Source organism: Bos taurus, chromosome 18, assembly GCF_002263795.3.
Source record: "Bos taurus isolate L1 Dominette 01449 registration number 42190680 breed Hereford chromosome 18, ARS-UCD2.0, whole genome shotgun sequence".
Classification (NCBI taxonomy): Eukaryota; Metazoa; Chordata; class Mammalia; order Artiodactyla; family Bovidae; genus Bos; species Bos taurus.
This window is the reverse complement of record NC_037345.1, coordinates 52,343,197-52,366,125: the sequence shown is the minus strand read 5'-3', so window position 1 is coordinate 52,366,125 and position 22,929 is coordinate 52,343,197. Positions and strand designations below refer to the sequence as shown.

The 22,929-nt window shown below is 46.8% G+C and overlaps 1 protein-coding gene and 1 pseudogene across 1 annotated transcript in view; both read left to right on the top strand.

Moving 5' to 3' along the window:
* Positions 1 to 22,929, top strand: part of CEACAM20 (CEA cell adhesion molecule 20) — a 71,884-nt gene that overhangs the window by 26,894 nt on the left and 22,061 nt on the right. Inside the window, exon 2 of the mRNA XM_024979148.2 lies at positions 17,064 to 17,336. The gene's annotated coding sequence lies outside the window, so the exon portion shown is untranslated. The remainder of the gene's footprint in view (positions 1 to 17,063; positions 17,337 to 22,929) is intronic.
* On the top strand, positions 5,963 to 6,083 carry LOC112442423 (uncharacterized; annotated as a pseudogene).

The following is a 22,929-nucleotide window of genomic DNA, read 5'->3' as shown; positions in this document are numbered from 1 at the left end:
TCTATGAATCTGTAAAATTGCTTTTGTTAATTAACTTCCAAGGACAAAAGGTGGAGAAACATCATTCTCTAAAATCGACTCTCAGAGACTTGGACATTTGAAATCAAACTAATGAGAATGGGACATTCCATTTTTGCCTGAGGGGTCTAAATAACTCTGACCTGGAGACATAATCTCCAGCCCCAGCCCAGGTTCAGAGCTTCAGATAAGGGGTCTCCAGGCTCAGTGTTACATACTGAGCTTAATTTCATAGCTTCCAAGGAAACGGGGCGCTGAATTCTCTTCGCAGCTCAGGCCTTATTGATCCTCTTGCTCACAGCCCTGCTTTTCTTTGTCAGTCAGTACACCAAGTCAGCAATTCCCTGGCGGTCCAGTGGTTAGGACTGCACGCTCTCACTGCTTAAGGTATGGGTTCAGTCCCTGGTTGGGGAACTAAGATCCCACAAGCTGCTTGGGATGGCAAAAAAAAAAAAAAGTATCATTTAAATTTCACCCATACATTACCCTTCCCCACATCTAATATAACCCTAGGTCTTCTGCTTGGGGAGAGAGCGCAGAGGATTCGGAAGTCCTCTGCTGCAACATGAATAAATTTGAGTTGTCAAACTGTGGGAAACCTTCCCAGTGTCCTTATCAGATAAATTTGATCACGCCTCATAATTTCGCTGCCAGGGCTGAAAGAGCTAACGCAGAGAAAGTGTTTAACAGATTTCTTGGCTCATGAATTGTTTTAACCGCATTTTACAAGTTTTCTGTATTATGATGCATCTGGGGCCTTGGTGACCCTCGACAACCTACAGAGTTGGCTGATTCCTAAAGATAGCAAAAGGCTTGCCTGCTAGCAGGCCTTTCATATGCAAATTAACCAACCCAGAACTCGTGTCCCCAGCCGCTTTCTTTTTCTGGAACGCTCCTGTTTGGGCCCAGTATCGCCTTCCTTCATCAGTCAACTAGGGACAGCCCTTTAACGCCTCAGGGCCCACTGAAATGATTCAAACAAGCCAATTTTAAGCTGACTTAACCCTGCGGGAGGTTCCATCCCGTATAAACCACAATAAAGGCTCTCACCCACCTCCCCACCCAGGCCTGAGAGCAACCTCAGTGTTCTCTCATGGGGCCTTTCAGGGCTTGACTTATCCCCCTCCTCTTGGGACCTATGAGTCATTACCTATCTTTCCATTGGCAGTTGAGTCTTGATCTCTTGGCCTCACCATGCCTGAATAGAAGTAAAATCTACATTCTAAAACGTCCCACCTGTGCTCACAAACCCATCAGTCAGCCCTGACTCCAGTCCCACCCTAGCTTGTTCTCATCTGCCCCCCGACTCAGATGACACAGCCAGCAACCGTACCAAAGGGCATCCTCTGGTCACTTGCAGAGGGAAGCAGCTAGATTCCCAGGGGAGGAAGAGGAAGGCCAGGCAGGACTCTCTCGCTGATCCTTGCAGAACGGCCTGAGCCAAGTCTCCCAGGAGCCCCCGGGAGCCAGCTGTGCCTGCTTTCGCCTTTTCCCGGAGGTTCATTCTGGGGTGAGCTTCAGGGCTGGCCATCTCTACAAGTTGAGTGGCAACTGGTATGTGTTACCTGCATTTTCAGCTAGAAGAGAGGCCTGGAGAGCTTTCTGCTGATTCTCCAAGGAATCTTTAATCCTCCCTAGAAGGATTATGATGAGAACAATCTCATTTCAAACCTGCCCCAGTGATGTGATTTGAGAAGCATGCCGATAGTTGCTTTTGGGGAGGAGGGTGGGTGGGGGATGAGGGGAATCAAGGGCAGCATCTGTCCCTGGCAGGCTCTAGCTCATGCTTACGTGGGCGTCATCCTTTGTGAGAGTTTGAACTCTCTGCTTAGGTCCTGCATACTTCTCTTCTAAATGCATGAGAAAATTTTTGGAGTGTGGTAAAACTGATGTGGAAAATGTTCATCATTTATGAAATTGATGTAAAGGGATGTAGATGTTCGTTGTACTGTTCTTACCTAATTAAAATTAGAAATTAGATAATCTAATTCCTAATTAGTTAATAAATCAATTTGTAAAATTTAATTCCTAATTAAAAATTAGGTAGAGGGCTTCCCTGGGGGCTCAGAGGTTAAAGAACCTGCCAATGCAAGAGACACAGGTTCAATCCCTGATCCAGGAAGGTCCCACAGGCTGCAGAGCAACTAAGCCTGTGAGCCACAACTACTGAGCCTGTGCTCTGGAGCCCAGGAACTGCGACTGTTAAGCCCAAGGACTGCAACTGTGGAAGCCTGAGTGCCCTAGAGCCTGTCCTCCACAACAAGAGGAGGAGAAGCCTGTGCATTGCAACTAAAGGGTAGCCCCGGCTCGCCTCACTGCAGCTAGAAAAAGCCCACACAGCAATGAAGACCGAGCACAGCCAAAAATAAATAAATGAACAATTTTTAAAATGAGGTAGAATTACAAAGAAACGGACAACTACAGTAAAACTAAAGGCAAATAAAGCTTTCCCAAAGAAACAGGCCAGAGTTAGACCATCTTCTCTGTTCTCTTCCCTTGTCTGTCTTGCTTTAGGTTAATTCACAAAACTTCCATCTTCCCCTTTCAGGAAATCATTAAACCTGCCGCCTTCCTCAACCATCACCACCTGCAGCCTCCCAAAAGTCTCCTGGCCCTCCCCAGGCTTGGAGCTTCAATATTTTCTAGGGAGAAAAACACTAGTTTTAGATCTCAGTCCAAGATGTCAGCTCTGCCGCTTTCTAGGTGTATTTATTATATATTGCTGTGTAAACAAATTGCCCCCAAAGGTGCTGGTTGTTCAGTTGCTAAGTCCTGTCCGACTCTGCGCCCCATGAACTGCAGCATGCCAGGCTTCCCAAAGATGTGTGTGTGTGTGTGTGTGTGTGTGAGCCTAGTCACTCAGTCATGTCCAACTCTTTGTGACCCCATGGACTGTAGTCCTCCAGGCTCCTCTGTCCATGGGATCTCCAGGCTAGAATACCGGAGTGGGTTGCCATTTCCTCTTCCAGGGGATCTTCCCAACCCAGGGATCGAACCCAGGTCTCCCGCATTGTGGGCAGATTCTTTACCCTCTGAGCTACCAGGGAATCCCAAAGGTAGTGGCTTAGATAAGAAGCAGTCATATCACCCCTGTGGGAAGTGGCATGGCTAGTTGCACCTGTGTGAAGGGTCCTAAACCAGAACCACCCCATGGAGCCCTTCCTCCATTCCCGACCCATAGAAACTGGGAGAGAGAGTAACGTGGTTGTTTCAAGCTGCTCGATGTTGGGGTAATTTGTTTTGCATCAATAGTAACTGGGGCACTAACCCAGGACACCTTAAAGAAAATAGGAAGGAGGAAGGGAGGGTATGCTAGGACACAGCACGTGTTGTGAGAGGGCTCAGCCAGGCCTCAGAAGAGATAGGAAAAAGAAACAATGCCAGAGCATCATCAGTGCCCCGCACTACCTCGCCTCTGTGCTCCTCTGTCCATCTTTCTCCTCCTTTCCTGCAGCTCTGCTTTCCCTGTCTCTCAGGTCATGGCATGGGGAAAGCAGGCTTCCTCCAGCTCTGTTTTTGTTTTTGTTTTTTAATTTTTAAAATTTAATTTTATTTTATTTGGCCGAACCATGGGATGTTAATCGCCCAGCCAGGAATGGAACCTATACCCCCTGCAGTGGAAGCATGGAGTCTTAATCACTGGACCGCCAGGGGAGTCCCCAGCTCCCATTTCATAACTTCTCTTTGAGAGGCTGAGCCAGAATCTCTTGGTCTCAGTCCCAAATTCCCCGGGAAAGAGACTCTTGTCAGCCAGTGCCAGTCAGGCGTCCAGACTGGGATTCTGAAGTTGCACAGGTGCGCTCACCCCTGACCCAGGGTGGCATCTGGCCGCTCCTCTCCATGCCAGGCTGGAGATCTGGTTCAAAGCTGGAGGTAGGGGCACCGGGTGAGTTTGGAGTCCCCAGAAGCAGCACCTGTGACCAGGATTCAAGGGCATGTGGTTGATTTGGCTGCAGGATCCCCGGAAGCACCTATAGAGGGTGGGGACATGGGAGGAAAGGGAGGCAACCCTAGGGGTACTGATGAGCAGGTGACTGCTGGGGACCTCTAAGAACCATAGCATGACATCCCCTCAGCCCCCCTCCTTGGGAGCAAAGTAGTTGTTATGGACCAAATCTTGCTCCCTGACCATGAAATTCATATGTTGAAGCCCTCACCCTAAGGTGACTCTATCTGGAGATGGGGCCTCTTTACAGGTTCTCCTTTTACCCTTGGTCATGAATAAGTAACTAGTGGGGAGGTGCTTTGATACTATATAAATCTCTTGTTCCTCATCACACATTGGCTTTTTGAGTGAATTAATTTATTTAAATCAGTATTTATATATCAATATGGACCTGTGGCTTCCTGTTGATCCCTTACATTACAATCTGCTATCATGTATTACAGGTTGAGTTGTGTACCCCCCCCAATTTAAAATCTATTGAAGTCCTTACTCCCCAGGACTTCAGAATGTGACCTTATTTGAAAATAGGGTCATTAGTTAAGATAAGGTCAGACTGAAGTAGGGTGGTCCCTACTCCAACATGACTGGTGTCCTTTTAAAGGGGAAATTTGGACAATGACCTATGGGGAGAATGCCCTGTGAAAATGAAAACAGAGATCAGGGTGATGCTTCTACAAGCCAAAGAAAGCAAAGATTGCCAGCAAGCCATCGGAAGCTGAGAGAGAGACAGGGGACAGATGTTCCCTCAGAGCCTCAGAAGGAGCCAGCCCTGCCAACACCTGGATCGTGGACTCCAGGCCTGTGAAACAAATTCGTTTCTGTTGTTTGAGCCACTCTATGGCACTTGGTTACATCAGCTGTAGGAATCAAACAAGTTACTATGATTTATTTTGATGTCCCAGTTATCCCTTTTTAGGCCAGAGGACGTCAGGTGACTTCTGCATCCTCTCGACATGACCCCATCCTTCCTCGTGCACGTCTTTACTGATGTCTCAGACTCACCTTGAACTTTTGCTGCTGTGGTTTTCCCTGGTGGCTCAGATAGTGAAGAATCTGCCTGCAATGCAGGAGACCCAGGTTCGATTCCTGGGTTGGAAAGATCCCCTGGAGAACGGAATGGCTAATGCACTCCAGTATTCTTGCCTGGAGAATTCCATGGACAGATGCTATAGTCCACGGGGTCTCAAAGAGTCAGACATGACTGAGCGACTAACATACACACACAGTCCCCTCAAAATGAGTCCATTCTACAAAGATCCCTGGTTCTTGATAGTGGTTAATGGTACTTAGAGGCCGATATCTGTGTGCTCAATACCGTTTAGTGCACACACACTTTTACGTCCATGTGTATCTCTTGACGACTTATGGAGAACCTCAGGTTCACACTGATGTCTAATTCCAGCCTACAGCCAGTGTCGTGCTGGCTTTCTCCCTTCCTGTTTCAGCCTCGCCACTTTGACAGGGAGAACCCCGCTCCTGTAATCGTGAATTCATTTGCTTACTCGATGGACCCTGTTGCATGTTATGTGTGGCCTTCTCCCATGCCTACTCCCTGCCTCCATGTCTCCTTCACGCTGGGCAGACTCTGACTCCCTTCTCTGGGCCAGACGGCCCTCCCCCAGCCCTTGCCTACTAACTCTGTCCCACCTAATGGCTTTTGTCCCAGAGTGTTCAGGGAGAGGCAGGAAATGACCATTGTGGAATCGCCATGTCTACCAAGTGGAGTATCAGGACTCCAGGGGCACAAGCTGACCCAATGTCTGTTTTTTTTTTTTTTTCCCTTCCTTGTTCCTGTGGACAATTATAAGGACAATTCCTCCATGCCCTTTGGACACAATATCAGGCAAAATGCAAATGTTTCAGATCCTCTTCAGTAATAAAAGGCCCTGAAACTGCCTTTTGTCCCAAGAGCTGTCTCGGTTCAGTAATAAAATTATGCAGCACCATTTCATCATGACAGCTCAGAATGTTACCAAGATTCTTGCTTCCCCAAGGCGGCTTCAGACTGGGAAGCTGAGGACAGAACAAAAAAGGGTGGGTCTGCTGTGCAATGGCTGCAAACAGCAGCCGCCTCAGCCACGTCCGCAGCCGGTTGCCCTAAGGGACCTTGGAGACAGCCCTTTCCAGTGGACACTCATGACTGGCCTGCTGTCCCCAGTCTAGGCTCTAGACAGGTAGGTGCAGTGCCTTTGGAAAGCCCCAGAGCATAGTGGCCGGTGTCCACATCGGGCTAGTCATAATGTCTGTCTGCGCCAAGCTGCAGAACAAGGAGCATGTGATGGATGCCCTCCACAGGGCCAGGTTCAAGTTCCCTGGCTGCCAGAAGATCCAAGACATGAGGATTTACTAAGTTTAAGGCGGATGAATTTGGAAACATGGTAGCAGAAAAGCGGCTCATCCGAGATGGCTAGGGGTTAAATACATCCCTAAGGGTTAAATACATCCCTAATCGTGGCCCTCTGGATAAATAGCAGATCCTGCACTGGCACCCCACTCCAGTACTTTTGCTTAGAAAATCCCATGGACGGAAGAGCCTGGTAGGCGGCAGTCCATGGGGTCACTAGAGTTCGACACGACTGAGCGACTTCACTTTCACTTTTCACTTGAATGCATTGGAGAAGGAAATGGCAACCCACTCCAGTGTTCTTGCCTGGAGAATCCCAGGGACGGGAAGCCTGGTGGGCTGCCGTCTATGGGTCGCACAGAGTCGGACACGACTGAAGCATCTTAGCAGCAGCAGCACTCACGAGAACTTTGGCGCTGTCCCCTCCTTGCACATGCTCACTAATAAATCCTACTTCCCTGTCAGAAAAAAAGAACAAAAAGAATGGAATATTCTCCTCTATTTTCTCTGCCTGGGTTGCTGACCCGCTCTCCTCACTCCCTCCCTCTTTAGAGCGGAGCCCTGGCACTTGCGCATGCTCAGTCGTGTCCGACTCTCTGCGACCCCACGGACTATAGGCCTCCAGGCTTCTCTATCCATGAGCTTTCCCAGGCAAGAATACTGGAGTGGGTTGCCATTTCCTCCTCCAGGGGATCTTCCCGACCCAGGGATGGAGCCCGATTCTCCTACATTGCAGGTGGATTTTTTACTGGAAAGTTCTGGATGGCTGGGCCCAAGTGGGACAGGCTCTGGCACTGCCGTTATCCCCTCAGGGGGCACTGGAGCTGAACCCAGTCATCCAGCACCAGAACCCATGTGCCTGCCTCCACATTATGATCACAATGATAAACAATATGCCAGGTACTGTTCCGAGCACATTCCATGTGTGCCTCGGGCTGGGTGCTCTGCAAAGCTGACATCAAGACTAAGTCAATAGTGCAAGAGGTTTGGTAGGAAGACACACCTGTGACAGGAGAGAAGAGAGGGACACAGACCATGTGCTGACTTGACAAAGTCCTAGCCACTTGGGGAGGAGCTCTGGAGCCAAGACAGCCCCTTGGAGAAGTCTTGCGCTGGGCAGAAATACGCAAGCTCCAGTGGCTCCACCAAGTTCAATCGCTGAGGATGACCGTCCCCCACGTATTGTAAATGCAGTTCAAACCTGAGACAGAGCCTTCACACAGAGACTTGGGCTTGAATGTCCACAGCAGTGTCTGTCTGTTCATGCATTATTCATGACAGCCTCAACTGGAACTCATCCAAATGCCCATCACCAGATGAACAGAGAAACGAAATGTGGGCCATCCACACAGTGGAGACCTCTTGGCAAGAAAACAGAATGAGCTCTTTTTTAAAAAAAAAAAAAAATGTTTTTATGGAACTATAGTTGATTCGCAACATGTTACTAATTTGTGCTCTACAGCAAAGTAATTCAGTTATATATATACACCTTTCATGTTCTTTTGCTTTACAGTTTATTGCAGGATATTGAATATAGTTCCCTGTGCTAGACAGTAGGACGTTGCTGTCTGTCCATTCTATATGTAATATTAATAGATTGCATCTGCTAGTCCTGAACTTTCAATCCATTCCTCCCCAATCCCCTTCCTCTTGGCAACCACAGATCTATTCTCTGTGTCTGTGGGTCTGTTTCTGTTTCATAGCTAAGTTCATTCGTGCCGTATTTTAGAGTCCATATACATGTGATATCATATGGTATTTGTCTTTTTCTTTCCGACATACTTCATTTAGTATGTTAATCTCTAGGACCATTCCATGTTGCTGCAAATGGCATTATTTCATTCTTTTTTATGGCTGAGTAGTATTCTATTGCGGAGAAGGCAATGGCACCCCCCTCCAGTACTTTTGCCTGGAAAATCTCATGGACGGAGGAGCCTGGTAGGCTGCAGTCCATGGGGTCACTACAAGTCAGATACGACTGAACGTCTTCACTTTCACTTTTCACTTTCATGCACTGGAGAAGGAAATGGTAACCCACTCCAGTGTTCTTGCCTGGAGAATCCCAGGGATGGGGGAGCCTGGTGGGCTCCCGTCTATGGGGTCGCACAGAGTCGGACATGACTGAAGTGACTTAGCAGCAGTATTCTATTGTGTGTGTATACACACACACACACACACACATATATATATATCACATCTTCTTATCCATTCTTCTGTTGATGGGCATTTAGTTTGCTTCCAAATCTTGGCTAGTGAAAAAAGTGTTGCTGTGAACTTAAGGGTGCATGTATCTTTTCAAATTATAGTTTTGTTGGGATATATTCTCAAGAGTGGGTTTTCAGGAACCCATAACTCTATTTTTAGTCTTTTAAGGAACGTCCATACCGTTTTCCATAGTGGCTGCACCAATTTACATAAAACAGATCGAGCGCTTGATCCACAGAGTAACTTGAGGATCCACAGAATATCCACAGAGTCTCAGATGCATGATGCTGAGCAAAATATGCTGGATAGGAAAGACCACATGACTTATGATTCCATTTCCATGAACTTTCTAGAAAAGAGGCCTCAGAATATCCCGGACTGTGGCACCAGCTGGCTTCAGGGAGTTGTTCAGGTCAGTTGCTCAGTTTTGTCTGAGTCTTTGTGACCCCAAGGACTGCAGCACTCCAGGCCTCCCTGTCCATCACCAACTCCCGGAATTTACTCAAACTCACGTCAGTTGAGTCGGTGATGCCATCCTACCATCTCATCCTCTGTCATCTCCTTTCCGGCTTTCAGTCTTTCCCAGCATTAAATGACTCAGTTTCAAACGAGTCAGGAAGTTGTTTCTGGGACTTAAAACCAAAGAGTCTGGCGCCCTCTGGTGGCTGCCTTTCAGAGGCATAAAATCAGTGAGAACTTGTCAGTGAGAGGATAGTTGAGAATGTTAATATACACTACATGTAACATATGTAATTATATGTTATAGTTGCACATCATATATATGGTAACATGAACTTGGGGAGACTCCGGAAAACGGTGAGGGACAGGGAAGCCTGGCGTGCTGCAGTCCATGGGGTCACGAAGAGTTGGACACCACTTGGTGACTGAGCAACAACATATGACAACAAGCCCCTGAGGCTGGGAAAGATTGAAGGCAAAAGGAGAAGAGGGCGGCGGAGGATGAGATGGTTGGATAGTGTCACCTGCTCTGGACATGAGTTTGAGCAAACTCTGGGAGATAGTGAAGGACAGGGAAGCCTTGTGTGCTGCAGTCCATGGGGTCGCAAAGAGTCGGACACAATTTAGCAACTAAACAACAACAAAAATATGACAAGAAACTCAAAGCCATACTGTGGGTCAGGCAGTGTTCCCACCGGAAGGAAAGTTAGTATTATCCCTCTTGTGTGTGAGAACAGATAATGAAACTGAGGGTCATAGGGGTGTAGCAACTGGAGATCACACAGCTTGTGGGCTGTGAAGTGGAATTTGAACTGGATCCATCTGAGTTGAGGGAGATGGAGAGAAGCCACACTGAGGGTGTGGGGGCCCTGGCTGCTCAGGTCCGTGAGACCAGCCCCGTCCTGTATTTGATTTGGAGGCACCCTTTGGTCTCCTGATAATAAACCTCTTTTCATTTGGATGACTTCATGTTGGACTTTCCTGTCCTGTGAGGCCAGTAGGCATGGGCCTCCTCAGGGACCCCAAACCCTGAGTTGCTCTGGGTGCCCATCTCTGGGGGTGGTTTGATTCGCTGAATATGGGGTCCATCTAGTGGGGCAGATTCCCTCAGCCTCTCAGGAGTGGCTTGCCTCTCCCTCTCTTGTGGTCTCATGGGCTTCCTTGGTTCACTGCCCATTGATATCTAGTTCATGTCTCATGACCAAGGGCGTGAAGTGGGGATGACCCGCAACACAAGAGCTCACAGCTCTTTTTGGAGGGGGATCCCTTCCCTCAGAAGGCCCAAGCAGCCTCGACTAGCACTAAGAGCTGGTAAAGTATCAAAATGTGTTGGTCGCTCAGTCATGTCTGACTCTTTGTGACCCCATGGACCGTAGCCCACCATACTTTTCTGTTCATGGAATATTCCAGGCAAGAATACTGGAGTGGGTAGCCATTCCCTTCTCCAGGGGATCTTCTTGATCCAGAGATCGAACCCTGGTCTCCTGCACTGCAGGCAGATTCTTTAGGGCTGTGCCTTAAAGCAGTCCTGGCTGGGTGTGACAGTTATCCTCCATGACCTCAGGATTGTCACCGAACCAAACTTAGGTCTGCTTACCTGAGCACAGGAAAGCCAATCTCCTGACATCAGGTTGTGGTGAGAGAAAGTGCAGCATTTACTGCAGGCACCAAGCAAGGGGTACACCCAGCAAGGCAGCTAATGCCCAAAATACCCAAACTCTCCATTGGCTTTCAGGGAAAGGTTTGTAAAGACAGGGTGAGGAAGAGGGGTGTGTGATCAGCTTGTGGACATTCTTCTGTTTGGTTCATGGGGAGGTAGTGGGGAGGTGGAGGGGGTCTTCTCCGGCAGAGTGACTACCCTTCATTATTTAATTTCTCTTCCCTGTATCACCTCCCACAAGTGCACTCTTTCCTGCACTTCCCAGATCGACTGTGTGGTTTCACTGTCATCTTCTGGGAGATTCTAAACTAAGAAAATAGCTGATACTTTTGAGCCCTTCTTGGTGCTGGGTCTGCTTCCAAGCACGTATGATTTCATTTAATTTTCGAGACAACTTCAGAGCTGAGTACCACTGTCACCTTCATTTTAAGGATGAAGAAACTGAGGCACAGAAAGGCAACATCTATCCAGCTGTGCTCGGCTGAATAATGGCCCCCTAAACGTGTCCATTGGAGAAGGCAATGGCACCCCACTCCAGTACTCTTGCCTGGAAAATCCCATGGACGGAGGAGCCTGGTAGGCTGCAGTCCATGGGGTCGCTAAGAGTCGGACACGACTGAGCGACTTCACTTTCACTTTTCACTTTCGTGCATCGGAGAGGGAAATGGCAACCCACTCCAGCATTCTTGCCTGGAGAATCCCAGGGACGGCAGAGCCTGGTGGGCTGCCGTCTATGGGGTCGGTCGCACAGAGTCGGGCACGACTGAAGCGACTTAGCAGCAGCAGCAGCAGCAAACGTGTCCATATCTTAGTCCCTTGAACCTGTGAGTATGTTACTTCACATGTCAAAAGGGACTTTGAAGATATAATAAGGTCAAGGATCTCGAGATGGAGAGATCATCCTGGCTTACGTGGATGGACCCGTGTGATCACAAGAGTCCTTTTAAGGGAAGCAGGAGGATCTGAGCCAGAGAAGGAGACATCACGATGACGTAGAGGTCAGAGTGATGCGATGAAGGAGCCATCAGCTAGTAGGTGGCCTCTTCTAGAAGCTGGAAGAGGCAATGAGATGGATTCCCTTCTAGCACCCAGAAGGAATGCAGCCCTGCCAAGCCACTTAAATTTCTGACTTCTGGAACTGAAATGATACCCTGCTGTTTGTTTAAGCCACGATGTTTGTGGCAATTTGATACAGCAGCCACAGGAAAGTAAGACACCAAGAGAACCAGTGGAAACTCCATGAGCTTTTGTAACCTCACCAGGAAGGTCGTGCAGCGTCACTTGTGTCTTGGTCAAAGCAGTCCTGAGCTGGCCTAGATGCCAGGGGAGGGGCCGTGGTCCTCACCTCTCTGTGGGAGTAGTAACAAAGAATTTGCAGCCATTTTAATATCTTAACAACCTCATGATAAAAGTATATTGTAATCTCTCTCTTTTTTTTTTTTTAATCAGATGAGGAAATGGAGGCTTGGAGAGGTCTAGTAATTTACCCAAGATCACTCAGCTGGAAAGTGGTGAGCCAGAATTCAAACCCAGAGCCCATACATGAAAGCATTTCCAGTTTGCTCTCTGAATCAGTATGTTCAGAACCCTCTGCTTCCAGAAGCCAGGCTGTTGACACCTCTCACTTCCTTTTTTAAAATTTTATTTTATTGAAGTATAGTTGATTTACAATGTTGTGTTAGTTTCTATGATACAGCAAAGTGATTCAGTCATATACATATATATATTTTTCATATTCCTTTTCATTATGGTTTATCACTGGGTATTGAATATAGTTCCCTTTGCTGTACAGTGGGACCTTGTTTTTATCCATTCTGTATATGATCATTAGCGTCTGCTAATCCCAAACTCCCAGCCCTCCCCTCCCCCCTCTCACTTCCTTTATTCCTTCCCGCCTAAGTGAATCTGGCCAGGTGCTGATCACACATGATTCTGGTGTCAGTTCAGACAGACCAACCTCGGTTCCACGTGTATTTAGGAGAACTAACACTACAGCACAAAGACGTAAGAAAGCTTGTGGTGTGTAATAAAGAGAATGTCAATCACCTATTCCCAACGGCAGAATAACTGGAGCAGACTGTATAGGACGTGAATGTAAGCTTGATCTTCTCTGGTAAATGAAAGAGTGCTGGGAGTAGGAAGCTGGAGGAGCACAGTTTTAGCAAGACGACCCCACCAGAGGCATTTGTTGTGAAAAATTTGACAGCTGAAATGAAAAGCTCAGTACATGGACATCATAGCATGCACCCAATTCTAACCACTAGACTACCGGGAACTCCCTTGTCCTGCTATTTTATATCACTAGCTCTCAATTCAAAGTCCAGGGAAGATGGGTCAGGTTGCCTGACCCCTGGTCATGTGCCTGTTTCCTGACTCAGAGGAGGATGGGAGAACAAGCATCCGACCTTTGAGACTTCCATTGGAAAGACTAGAGATTGCTTCAAGAAAATCTGAGATGCCAAGGGAATATTTCATGCAAAGACGAACACAATAATGGACAGAAATGGCAAGGACCTAACAGAAATGGAAGAGATAAAGAAGAGGTGGCAAGAATACACAGAAAAACTGTACAAAAAAGATCTTAATGACCCTTATAACCAGGGTGGTGTGGTCACTCACCCAGAGCCAGACATCCTGGAATGTGAGGTCGAGTGGGCCTTAGGAAGCATTAGTACAAACAAAGCTAGTGAAGGTGATGGAATTCCAGCCGAGCTATTTCAAATCCTACAGGATGATGCTGTTAAAGTATTGCACTCAATATGCCAGGAAATTTGGAAAACTCAGCAGTGGCCACAAGACTGGAAAAGGTCAGTTTTCATTACAATCCTCAAAAAAGGCAATGCCAAAGAATGTTCAAACTACTGTACAATTGCATTCATTTCACATGCAAGCAAGGTAACGCTCAAAATCCTTCAAGCTAGGCTTCACCAGTATGTGAACCGAGAACTTGGGTCAGCCATTTTTTTGGGGGATGGGTAACTTTTAGTGGAGAATAGGATTAGGGACCAAGATCAGGGTGTGCTCATTACTACTGGGGTGCCTTTGTGTCTAGGACATTTCAGGGAACAGAACTAGGCTTTCCTGGTGGCTTAGTCAGTAAAGAATCTGCCCGTAATGCAGGAGACCTGGGTTCAATCCCTGGGTCAAGAAGATTCCCTGGAGAAGGAAATAGCAACCCCTCCAGTACTCTTGCCTGGAAAATCCCATTGACAGAGGAGCCTGGCAAGCTCCACGGGGTCACAAGAGTCAGACCTGACTTGGTGACTAACCACAATACGCATGTACATACACATATACACACCTATATGCATGCATCGTATATAAGTACACTTATGCATACATATACACAAAATTATGTATATTTTTAAAATCATGAGTTTACACCAATACCTCAAATTCCAGGTTCTTTCTTAACTTCCTCCATGCCATAATTGTGCGCCTCTTCTTTCACAGTGAGAATGCTGGCTCCCAGCGACATTAACACACTTACTTGCATGAGTGTGCACTCAGTCTCTTCAGTCATATCTGACTCATTGCAACACTATGGACTGTAGCCCGCCACACTCCCCTGTAACGTGGGATCCTCCAGGCAAGAGTACTGAACTGGTTTTGCCATACCCTCCTCTAGGGGATCTTCCCGACCCGGGGATTGAACTTGCATCTCTCTGTGTCTCCTGCATTGCAGGCAGGTTCTTCACTCCCTGAGCCACCTGAGAAGCCCAACACATTTATTTATATTGCTCAATATAACAATTTCCTCATTATAATGCATCTAAACTATTTTTTAATTGCTTAACCTGCTAAGTCGCTTCAGTCGTGTCCGACTCTGTGCAACCCCATAGACGGCAGCCCACCAGGCTCCCCTGTCCCTGGGATTCTCCAGGCAAGAACACTGGAGTGGATTGCCATTTCCTTCTCCAATGCATGAAAGTGAAAAGTGAAAGTGAAGTCGCTCAGTCGTGTAAAAATCCTACTGAAAAGAGTTCTGAACTTATTTGCAATTCTCCTGCCAAAAAGGGAGTATATATAGTCAAATAGTCTGTTTACAAATTACTTGGGTTACCTCTCCTCACACCTTCCTCCCTTCCTTTCCCCTCAGTGTGATTCTGATATTCATTTGAAGTGCAATTAGGTTTATTTGCTTTAGTTTCTTTTCAGTTTTCGTTCCCTTTTCCAACTCTTAATGATTTAATTTAATTTCTTGAATACGTACAGTAGTAATGTGATTCCAGAAGTCAACAGTACACCTAAAGATGTACTCAGAGAACTGTCCTTCACTCCCAAATCTCTTCCATCCTTGTGGGCAACCAGCTTCATTGTTTTCTGGTTTATCCTTCTTATTTTTTTGTAAAAATAAGCAGACATGTGTATGTTTTCTCATTATCTCTTTTTTCTTATACAACAGATAGCATATTGTGAATGCTGTTTGTACTTTGCTTTTTATTTTTTAACTTTACAGAATGTCTGGGAAATCACCCCATGTCAGTTCATAGAGCTCTTCCTCATTTTTACAAAATAGCTGCATGGTACTCCCTGGACTCTAGGTGCCATGTGTATTCAACCGCTATCCTATGCTTGGGCATTTAGGTACTTTCCAATATTTTTCAATGGCAAACAGTGTTGGAACAAATAGCCTTGTGCACATGTGTTTTCACAGTGTTGGAAATGTTTCTTCAGGCTAACTTCCTAGGAGTAGGATTGCTGGTTTGAAAAGTTAAAGCAAAATAACAAGCATTGATGAGGATGTGGAGAAAAGGGAACCCTTGTCACTGTTGGTGGCAATGTAAATTGGTGCAGCCATCGTGGAAAATAATATGGAGGTTCCTTAAAAAATTACAAGTAGAACTACCGCTTGTTGTTCAGTCACTCAGTCACGTCTGACTATTATTTGCGACCCCATGTACTGCAGCACGCCAGGCTTCCCTGTCCTATACTATCTCCCAGAGTCTGCTTAAACTCATGTTCACTGGGTCAGTGATGCCATCCAACCATCTCATCCTCTCTTGCCCCTTTCTCCTCTTGCCCTAATATTTCCCAGCATCATCAGGGTCTTTTCCAATAAGTCGGTTCTTCACATCAGGTGGCCAAAGTATTGGAGCTTCAGCTTCAGCATCAGTCCTTCCAATAAACATTCAGGGTTGATTTCCTTTAGGATTGACTGGTTTGATTTCTTTGCTGTTCAAGGGGCTCTCAAAAGTCTTCTCCATCACCATAATTCAAAAGCATCAGTTCTTTGGTGCTCAGCCTTCCTTATGGTCCAACTCTCACTCCCGTACATGACTACTGGAAACCTTTGTTGGCAAAGTGACGTCTCTACTTTTTAATACACTGCCTAGGTTTGCTATAGCTTTCTTTCCAAGGAGCAAGTGTCTTTTAATTTCATGGCTGCAATCACCCTCTGCAATGATTTTGGAGCCCAAGAAAATAAAATCTGTTTCTGTTTCCACTTTACCCCTTTCTATTTGCCATGAAGTGGTGGGACCCGATGCCACGATCTTAGTTTTTTGAATGTTGAATTTCAAGCCAGCTCTTTCACTCTGCTCATTCATCCTCATCAAGAGGCTCTTTAGTTCCTCTTCACTTTCTGCCATTGGAATGGTATCATCTGCGTATCTGAGGTTGTTGATATTTCTCCCAGCAATCTTGATTCCAGCTTGTGCTTCATCCACCCTGGCATTTCACATGATGTACTCTGCATTGAAGTTAAATAAGCAAGGTGACAGTATACAGCCTTGTCATACTCTCTTCCCCAATTTTGAACCAGTCCATTGTTCCATGTCCGATTCTAACGGTTGCTTCTTGAGCTGCATACAGGTTTCTCAGGAGACAGATAGAGTGGTCTGGTACGTCCGTTGTTTGTTTCTACATCTTCACATTTTCCAATCATTAACTCTTTTAAAAAAAGTTTTAAAAAATATTTATTTATTTGGCTGCTTTAGGTATTAGTTGCAGTGCATGGTCCTCTCTGATTGTGGTGCAAGGACTTAGCTGCCCCGAGGCATGTGGGATCTTAGTTCCCTGACCAGGGATTGAAACTGTGTGCCCTGCATTGGAAGGCAGATTGTTAACCACTGGACCACAAGGGAAGTCCCCTAATCATTAACTCTTGAGTCAGCCTTTTAGTTCAAAAGATACGGACACAGAGGCTTGTATACGGTTTCAAGTCCTATTTCCGCTTCCTCAATGGGATGGTGGATTTATGGGTAGGATGGAAGGAAGGAAGTGTTCATCATTGACTGGATAGATGTATGAACAGCTGAGTTGGTGGGTAAACAGATGAACTTAGGGACAGGTGTATGGACAGGTGATTGGGTGGACAGATTATTAGAAGAATGATTGATAAGGGTACTGAATTCTACCCAGGCATTCTGTCCCTAAGCCTATTACCTGTCAGGACTCAACATTTCTACCTCTTCCTAATTTCCCTGCAGAGACACTTCCCCAGCCCAATGTCACAGTCAACAACTCAGCCCCAGGAGCATGTGGAATCCATCAGCCTGCACAGCTTGAACCCAAAGAGCTCTGTGGCCATCCAGTGGTACATCCGGGGCCAGAAGCTCTTCACTGGGGGCCACAGGGAGCTGTCCTCTGACCACAGGATACTGTATGGAACATCACCAGGAATGACTCGGGCTTCTACCAGTGTGAGAGCTGCAACTCAGCTACCAGCAGCATCAGCAACCCTATTCTCATCAAAGTCATTTGTGAGTTGAGGGCCTTGCTAAAAGGTGGGTGGGGACACCACAAGAGTGTGTCTGAGGGGTGAAGCAGGGGTTGAAATCCAGCTGGTTCTGTTGGCCAAGCTGGTGGTGTCTGCCCTAAGGCAGGGGGCTTGTATTATTTGCATAAAGGCCTCATGATAGTTGAGGGTCCTGTTTTAAGTTTCTCCAGGCCAGAGATGCTCCATCCCACTGTGAGACATGTTACCGACTTCTCAGGAGCAGATGATCCATCTGAGCACTTGGGAAAGGCCTGCAAACCCTATGTGCAGGACATGAAACCCTAGCTCTGGCAGCAATGTACGCCTCCACTGGGTGGGAGACTAGGTCACGGATCTCTTTTCGGCACCCAAGTGGGTTCTCAGTAAATATGTGTTAAATGGATGAAATTTTACATTTTTAATTAGTTTGTTTATTTTTGGCTGTGCTGGGTCTTCACTGCCATGCACTGGCTTTCTCTAGTTTCAGTGAGCGGGGGTATATTGCGGTATGTGGGCTTCTCACTGTGGTGGAGAGCAGAGCGCAGGCTCTAGGCACATGGGCCTCATTAGCTGTAGTACACAGACTCTGTAGTTGCAGCTCACAGGTTCCAGAGCATGAGCTCAGTAGTCATGGATTTAGTTGCCTCAGAGCATGTGGAATCTTCCCAGACCAGGCATTAATCCATGTTCCCTGCATTGCCAGGCAGACACTTATCTGCTGCGCCACCAGGGAAATCTCAGATGAATTTTTTTTAATGGCTTATTTATTCTAAGATCAAGGAAGATCTCTGTGTGTGACTTGAGAGGTGGAGTACTTTATGGTGATTTCAAGATCTGAGGTCTCATGCTATGAGTGAGGAGCTGGAAATTGGGCTGGCTGTATAAGTTGATGACTGAGAACACAGTCTGCGACGTTAGGGAAACTTGAAGTTGCATCCCAGTCACTAACCTTGGGCATATGTGTTAATTTCTCTAAACTTCTAGCTCTTCATCTGAAAAATGGTGCTACTAATAGTATTTTCTCAGGGACCTTGTGAGAATTAAATGAATGGTAATTTATGAAAGCCTGGCATGCTGCAATCCATTGGATCACAAAGAGTTGGACATGACTGAGCAATTGAACTGAACTGAATTTATGCAACAGGCTTCCCTGGTGGCTCAGTGGTAAAAAAAAAAATCCACCTGCAGTGTAGGAGATGCAGGTTCAATCCTGGATTGGGAAGTTCCCCTGCAGAAAGGAATGGCTGTCCACTCCAGTGTTCTTGCCTGGAGAATTCCATGGACAGAGAGAGGAATCTGGTGGGCTACAATCCGTGGAGTCACAGAGTTGGACATGACTGAATAACACTAGCTAGCTAAGACATATCACAAGCCTCATGAGACCAATGTGGTCCAAACCAGTCATCTCCCCCAACCTACTTCTTCTCTATTCTGGGTGTATCTGCTGTTCTACTGGCCCTGAGATTCATCCTGGCCCTGGTCTTCCACACAAAAACCACGAAAGCACAAAGGTGTCAGGCTTCCTCCCAGCGCCTTGTATGTATGAGCTCATTTACTCCTCCCACTTCATTGGGAGGTGCCTCCTCTGGTACCTCCACTTTACAGATGGAGAGAGTGGACTTCACAGAGGTGAAGTGACCTGCCAAGGCCACCCAGCTAGTGAGGCTAGGATTGGAACTGGGAACCCTGGCTCGAGAGTCTGTCTTGCATGCTCTTGGGAAGCCATGCTCATCACTCCTTCCCACAGCAGCCACCTTAGCCCAAACTGCACAGGTGGCATGCCTCGTCCGGACACCTACAATAGCCTCTTCTTTACTGGTATTCCTTTTCTGTGGTGCCATCCTTCCACCCTACCTACATCAACTCTGCCGCCAGAGTGAGCTTTTAAAAGTGCAAGTTGGGGGACTTTTCTGACGGTGCAGTGGTTAAGACTGTGCATTGCTACTGCAAGGGGCTCAGGGTCAATCCCTGGTTTGGGAACTAAAGATCCTACTTGATACTTGGTGCAGCCAAAAAAGAAAAGTCAAGTCAGTGGCCTTGTCCTCCCGTTGCTCTTAGAACATATTCAGAACGCTCGGGTGACTTCCAGAACCTGATATGATCTGATTCTGCAAGCCTTGGCAGCCTGTGACTCCACTCTGGCTTCTGCTCCCAAACTCCTCTGACTGGAGCCCTCTTCTTGCCCCATCTTGTCATTTCTCATCTCTGTCACTCCCCTGCAAATAGATCCTGTCCAGGCTCATGGCCCGTTCACACCAGCCCTATGCCCATGAATCTTCTTTGTATACCTAGCCTGGTTTCTCGCTGAGCTCCCACTCGTGTATTCAATTGATACGTATTCGCTTGACACCTCCACCTCCACTTAGAGTTCTGATGGGAATCTCCAGCTCAATGCAGCCCATACTGCACCCTTCACTCTCCTCAAAACCCACTCTACCGATTTCGTTTCCATCTCATTTTGTGGAAACTCCATCCATGCAGATGCTCAGGTCATATTTGGACTCCGACTTCCCTCTCTCCCCATATCCGATCCCATGGGCTCTACCTTGAAGATATATCCAGGGACTTCTCTGATGGTCCAGTGGTTAAAACTCTGTGCTCCCAATACAGGGAGGCTTGGGTTCAATCCCTGGTCATGGAACTAGATCCCACATGCTGCAACTAAGACCTGGTACAGCCAAATTAATAAATAAATATTTTAAAAATATATCCCGCCAGACTCCTCCATCCATGGAATTCTCCAGGCTAGTAGAGTGAGTTGCCATTCCCTTCTCCAGGGGATCTTCCTGACCCAGGGATTGAACCTGGGTCTCCTGCATTACAGGCAGATTCATTACCATCTGAGCCACCAGGGATGCCCCAGATAAATAAATATTTACAAAAATATATCCAGAACCGTTTCTCACCTCCTCCCTTGCCTCCACCTTGGTCTGGCTGCCACCGTCTGTTGCTTGACCCGTGGCAGTCTTACAGTTTCCACACTCACCTCTTGTGGTATGTTCCCCACACTTCCAAACTCAGCTCTCATGACTCTCCTCTCGCTTTCAGCCACACCAGCCACTTTGTGGTTCCTCAGACAAGCCTGACATACTCTTGCTCAGGATTTCTCTTCCCCTCGATGATGTCCTTGGCTCCCTCCCTGTGTTCAGGTCTTTGCTCAGATGTTCCTATTTTGTGATGTCTACCTTCACTGCACTATTTTAGATTCTAAACTAGCCCACTCTCCTTCTCCTCCTGGTCTCTTCTCTGTGGTTCCTTTCTCTGACCCCTGCCCTTATCTCCTAACACAGTAGATAATTTACTTAGTTATCATGGTGATTTTTTTCTCAGTATTTTTTTATTAAAAAAAAATTGAGTATCGTTACCTTCTGCTGTGTAACAAAGTGAATCAGTTATATATATACATGTATCCACTTTGTTAGATTCTTTTCCATATAGGTCATTACAGAGTGCTGAGTTCCCTGTGCTATACAGTAGGTTCAGTTCAGTTCAATCGCTCAGTCGTGTCTGACTCTTTGCGACCCCATGAATCGCAGCACGCCAGGCCTCCCTGTCCACCACCGACTCCTGGAGTTCACTCAGACTCACATCCATTGAGTCGGTGATGCCATCCAGCCATCTCATCCTCTGTCGTCCCCTTCTCCTCCTGCCCCCAATCCCTCTACTTGCTATCTATTTTATATATAGTAATGTGTACGTGTTGATCCCAATTTCTCCCATTTTATCCCTTCCCCTCTAAACCTCTTGTAACCCTAAGATTGTTTTCTACATCATTAACTCTATTTTTCTTTTGTAAATAAGTTCATGGCTTCCTGGTAGCTCAGTGGTCAAGAATCTGCCTGCCAATGCAGGAAACTTGCAGGAGACGCAGGTTCGATCCCTGGGTCAGGAAGATCCCCTGGAGGAGGAAATGGCAACCCACTCCAGTGTTCTTACCTGGGAAATTGCATGGATAGAGGAGCCTGGTGGGCTACAGTCCATGGGGGTCACAAAAGAGTCGTTCATGACCGAGTGGCTAAACAACAACAAATAAGTTCATTTGTACTACTGTTTTAAGATCCCACGTATAAGCCACATCATGTGATACTTTGCCTTCTTTGACTTCACTGAGTCATATTGATTTTTTTAATCATTAGTCAGTCTCCCCATTAGATGCTCAGATCTATGAGGGCAAAGACCTTGTTTACCTTGTTGCCTGCTGTGCCCTTGGTGACTAGAACAGTTTGCTGAATGAATGAATGAAACTCTAGTCACTCTGCCCAGGAGACTCACCCTTAGACCTACTGACCTTGGATTCAACCTTTGGATCTCAGTTTAAATGTCATTACGTCCAGCTCAGCTTCCCTGATTACCCCTGGTTAGATCTGATCTTCCTGGAAGGACCTCACAGAACATCCCATTCTGCTCCTTTATCACACTCACTGGTAAAACTTTAATAATACTTATTTGCCCCACTGTGTGTTTGGGGTCTCATATCTCTCCTGAAGTGTAACTCCAGGACGGCAGGGGATTTCTACCTGCTCTGTTCCAGCTGTATCTCCAGTACCTAAAAAAAGTACCTGGCACACAGTAGGTACTAAATAAATGTCTACTGAATGGGGGAATAGATAAATATGATCCCCAGAGGCTAAATGATGGAGGGATTCAGACTGTGGGCTCTGGCATCAGTATGTTTCAAATTATAACTCTACCATGTGGGTGATATTGGCTCAGTAGTTTGACCTCTCTGTGCCTCAGTTTCTCCCTCTGAAAAATGGGGATATTAATAAAACCTATCTCATAGTTATGTTAAGCAATAAATGAGATCATATACTTTACTAGTCTTAATCACTGTTAGCCATGACTAACAGTGATTATCTATTATATAGATAATTATTATTATATTATTATTATCTATTATATAGATAATAATCATTATCTATTCCTTCTCTGGGCCTCAGTTTTCAAATCTGTAAAATGGAGGGAGAAAAGGGCATACAAAAGGTATGCCAAGTCCAGAGGACCTGAAACTCAGAGCCCTTCTACCTTGCTCTCTCTCCCAGTCTCTCTCTTTCTCTCTTTCTCTTCCCTTCTCTCCTGTAGAGGCTCCAGAGAGCATCCTGCAGCCCGTCTTCCTCAGGACCACCATTCCTGCGGGGGGCATCGCGGGGATCACTCTCGGTGTCCTCATCGATGTGGCACTCACAGGGGTGGCTGGCTCCTTTGTCAGGGTCATGAGGTCCCAGGTATCAGCTCTGGGCTCTTCAGAGGTCACAGAGCTGAGGCCGAGCATCTGGGGAGTTCAGAGGGCTGCACTGCTGGAAGCCATGTGGGCTGGGAGCTGGGGGATCGCCTAGGGCAGGTCTTCGGGGAAGGAATGTGCCTGAGGACCTGGGGACCAGGACTGGGGCTGGAGGTGGGCACTTCTCACTTGTTCCCAGTTTAGTGTAGTGATTAGATCCTAGGCTCCCCAGTTAGCAGAAGTGAGCTTAAATACCTGGTCACCATTTTCTAGCAGTGGTACTTTTGGAAAAGTGACCCACCCCTTCCTGCCTCAGTTTCCTCATCTGTGAAATGGGGATAAATGTAGCCATAGCAGACTCTGCTAGTGGCTCAGT